The sequence below is a fragment of the Bos javanicus genome, chromosome 3, assembly GCF_032452875.1.
Source record: "Bos javanicus breed banteng chromosome 3, ARS-OSU_banteng_1.0, whole genome shotgun sequence".
In the NCBI taxonomy this organism is placed as follows: domain Eukaryota; kingdom Metazoa; phylum Chordata; class Mammalia; order Artiodactyla; family Bovidae; genus Bos; species Bos javanicus.
The window spans coordinates 43,439,904-43,444,233 of record NC_083870.1 but is presented as its reverse complement, the minus strand read 5'-3'; the positions used below and the strand labels follow the sequence as shown (position 1 = coordinate 43,444,233).

Here is a 4,330-nt window from a genome sequence, read left to right as displayed (position 1 = left end):
AAGGTCTTTCCCTTAAACTATCTTTCTTATGCAAGGATAATTCTCATATGAAATATAGAGCCTAAGCAGTAATAATCAATATTATTCAACTTCCTTGGGCAATTTAAACCTAACATCAGATGAACAGAGAATAAAAACTATTATAGTCTTTTTTCAAAGAAACAAAAAAAGAGAAAAAACAATAGCCCTTCCATATCTGCCAAATATTGACCCCCAAATTACACTAGTTTCCTATGTTAAGGTATTTTTAACCTCATAATACTAAAAAGATATGTTCTTCTGCTTTTATTTTTATGCACTACTCTTTATTTCTATAGAAATGTTAAACTTTTACTGGATAATTTTATATGAATTACATAATACTTTGTTTCTAGGATATTGATCCAACTTTTGAAACTTGGTATACATTTCAATAAGCAACCACGAAAATGATTTTTTCATATGTCCACAAATACTTCGCAGAACATTTAACAGCTCATAGATGGGAGCTATGAGAATTTTTGTTGTATTAAGAAAGTATTACAAACTGAAAAGAAACATCTTATGGAAATAACAGCATTTTATTGAAATTGGAAAGCAGGCACAAACCCGGCAGTGGCCGGGAGCCAGCAGCGTGCAGCTCCTGGCCTGGGCTGGAGGCCAGGCGTGGGGCATGTGCCCCAGAGCAGGCCCTGAGCCCCGCCCAGCGGCCCCGCGTGGTGAGGCTGGGGCAGTTGGTTTCTGTACACACGTGATTGAGCCACCTGCCAGCTGCCGCCACCCGCCTTCCCACCCGCCTCCCTGGTGCCCAGTGTGAGAAAGGAGGTGTCGCCCACCGGCCACTGGCATGCCCAGCCAGCCCTCAGCCTGAGCCCAGCGGCGCCTGCCCCTGCCCCCTGCCACTCTGTACTGCCTTGGCTCCCCCGCGGCCCCCACATTGCAGTGCAGCCAGGCCCCCTCCCCACAGGGGCCGCCCCCATGGCCCCCTCCTGGTGCCCAGGGCGGCCCGGCCTGCAGGGCCATGAAGCTGCAGGCTGTGATGGAGATGCTACCGCTGTGGTAGCAGCAGTCACACCAAGAACTGGAGGCCCGGCAGCCACCGCCGCCCCCTGAACCCCCAGCCCGCACCAGGGTCACTCTGGAAGAGGACAGGGAGCCTGAAAGCGCCTGGATGCAGGGGGTGCAGACGGCCGCCCTGGCCGCCATGCAGGCCACTGCTGCCGGCCTTGGCCATGCTCCCAGTCCCAGCTCGGAGGACGCACCCCCCTCACCCCCCCGCTCCCCAACTCAAAGGATGAGGATGCAGCCCTGGAGGGGGCAAGGGGCTCACCCACCCCACCCAGCCGAGGCAGGGAGGCAGCCAGCCTCCCCACGGGCAATGGCCGCTTTGAGGATGCAGACTCCGACGATGACCTAAAGCCAAAATAGGAGGAGGAGGAGCTGGAGGAAGACCTGAGGGATGACAAAGAGGACGAGGAGGATGAGGACTATGAGGATGAGGAGGGGCTTGGGCCCCCGGGCACCGCCAGCCTGGGCCCCTCAGCCCTGTTCCCCCACAAGGCTCAGCCGCTCCAAGCCTTCCGCCCCGACAGTGGATCCCGGCACTGGGTGGCCAGGAGCACCCGGGAACTGGCCCGGCTGTCCCCGGAGGGGTTGCCCGTCCTGCACCTCAGCTGCAGCCACCAGACCACGGGGACTGGACATATGAGCAGCAGTTCAAGCAGCTGTATAAACTGGACGCAGACCCCAAGAGGAAGGAGTTCCTGGATGACTTGTTCAGTTTCATGCAGAAGCGAGGGACACCTGTGAACCGCATCCCATCGTGGCAAAGCAGGTGCTCCACCTGTTCGTGTCGTATGTGCCGGCGATGGAGAAGGGCAGCCTGGTGGAGGTCATCAACAAGAAGCCGTGGCGGGAGATTACCAAAGGACTGAACCTGCCCACATCCATCACCAGTGCTGCCTTCATGCTGCGAACCCAGTATATGAAGTACCTGTACCCCTAGGAGTGTGAGAAGAGTGGCCTCAGCAACCCCAACCAGCTCCAGGCAGCCATCGGCAGCAATCGGAGGGAGGGCCGGCACCAGAGCTTTGAGGGCTCCCTCTTTGCCTACTTGCCGGCCGGGGCCCACAGCATGCGGTCCTCGCCCAAGCTGCCTGTGTCCTCCCTGGGCCTGGCCACCAGCACCAATGGCAGCTCCATCACCCCAGCCGCCAAGGTCAAGAAAGAGGAGGATGTGGCCATCCCCATCACAGTCCCCAGCTGCCTGCCAGTCTCCCTGGTCACCCAGTGGTGGTGGCCCAGGCAGTAGCAGCCCAAGCGGCCGTAGCAGCACAGGTGGCTGCCTTGGAGCAGCTTCAGGAGAAACTGGAGTATGGGGAACCTCCTGAGAAGAAAATGGCCCTAGTGGCAGAGGAGCAGCAGCGGCTGATGCAGCAGGCACTTCAGCAGAACTTCCTGGCCATGACGGCACAGCTGCCCATGAGCGTCCATGAGATCAACAGCCAAGCCTCCGAGAGCCACCAGGATTCAGCTACGAACCTGACCAGCACCAACGACAGCAAGAGTATTGACATGTCAGGAGAGATTAACGGAATCATGTACACAGGAGTGCTGTTCGACCAGCCGCCGGCCTCCACGCCACGCTCCGCTCCCAGCAAAGGTGGAGGCGGCAGCAGCCGGGGAGGAAACAGCGGGACCCACAGCAGCAGCAGCCGTGCAGGCAGCCAGGCAGGGCCAGCAGGGATGTCTGCACTCCCGACAGCCACCTCAAACACTCTCCATCCTGGGAACCTGCCACACTGGGCAGGGGGGTCCAGGTGGGCCAAGCAGGGGCTGGGATGGAGGAAGATACTGGTGGGGAGGGGAGGTATCCACAGAGGAGCAACAGCTTAACACCAAAAGGAGAAGAAAAATATGTATACATATATAAAGAAAATTTAATAAAATGGGAAAACCAAGGAACACTTGAATTACTCAGGTTTCGGACATTCAGAGATGAATTGTGAGAATATCAAAGGAAATTAGAAATGAGAGAGGCAAATGTCTACTAGGGCCTGCAGCCCTGGTGGACCCATGTGGACTGGTGTCTGGTTTCAACAGGCCAGTCCTGTTTACCTCATACATCCCTGCACTGTGTTTTTTCATTTTTATCTGGTTTTTTTCTTTGCCTTTGTTTTTTTTTTTGGGGGGGGTCCATTTGTCACACACTCACCACACCCAGCTCCTTGTGTTGAATGAAACCCCTGAGCCAAGATCAGTTGAATTTTTTTGTTATTGTTGCTTTCGGGAACTTTGTTGTTGTTTTTTTAAAAGAAATAGTGAAATTCAAACTCTATAGGGTTTTTAAGAGGTTTTCGGGGTTTTGTTTTGTAAATATTCTATTTTATTCTTGGGGGAGGAATCAAACCTAGGAAAAGGGTATATGTATATCTATATATTTGTATTCATTCAGGGCAACTGGACTTGAAAAAGAAAGAAAGGCAAAAAAAAAAAAAAAAAAAAAACCAAGTTAAAAAAAAAAGAAATTGGAAAGCATTGCATTTATATATCAATATTTTTAATATCCACAAACTTATTTGAGGAAGTGCAGTCAGTGACAGTGGTCGTTTTAAAACATTACACCAACTCTCTGACAGTTTGTCCTGCTCTGTCCACAGAACGCTTGAACCAAGGCCCTTCTCATCTTATGCCAGAAACAAAATAGGACTAAGGCCAGGTTCAGGTGCAATTTGTGAGGCACTGGTTTGCAGAGTTGTTGGTGTGATGGCTTAGCCTGTGGACTCCTCTCTGTCACATTTGAACATTTATTATGTTTCAAATTGTCAGTCATGTTCAAATGTATATTCATGCCTGCAGTTTCCAATTACTTAATTATACCTGCCATCAACCTAGTTAATCTGCCTTGGTTACTGCAGTCTGAACTCTGGTTGCATTTTTCAAGGAAATTAAATTGCTAGGTTGTTCCAGATGATTAGACTTCTGTACTGGCTTATAACTTTTGTTTTTTACTTTCCATTCTTACCATGTTTTTAGAACTATCTACATATTTTGGGCTTCCCTTGTGGCTCAGCTGGTAAAGAGTCCGCCTGCAATGCAGTTTGATCCTGGGGTTGGGAGGATCCCTTGGAGAAGGGAAAGGTTACCCACTCCAGTATTCTGGCCTAGAGAATCCCATGGACTGTATGGATTCGCAGAGTCAGACACGACTGAGCAACTGTACAGTCCAGGGGGTGAGAAAGAGTTGTACATGACTGAGCAACTTGCACTTGGCACCACATATTTAGAAGCTTCTTGCAGCAAACTTCAAGTTACATAGTTTACTGCAAGTTTAACCCTGTCAGATGGCTCC

At 51.2% G+C, this 4,330-nt stretch overlaps 1 pseudogene; it reads left to right on the top strand.

Moving 5' to 3' along the window:
• Positions 1 to 581: 581 nt before the first annotated feature.
• LOC133244225 (AT-rich interactive domain-containing protein 3A-like) lies at positions 582 to 3,840 on the top strand (annotated as a pseudogene).
• Positions 3,841 to 4,330: the final 490 nt, after the last annotated feature.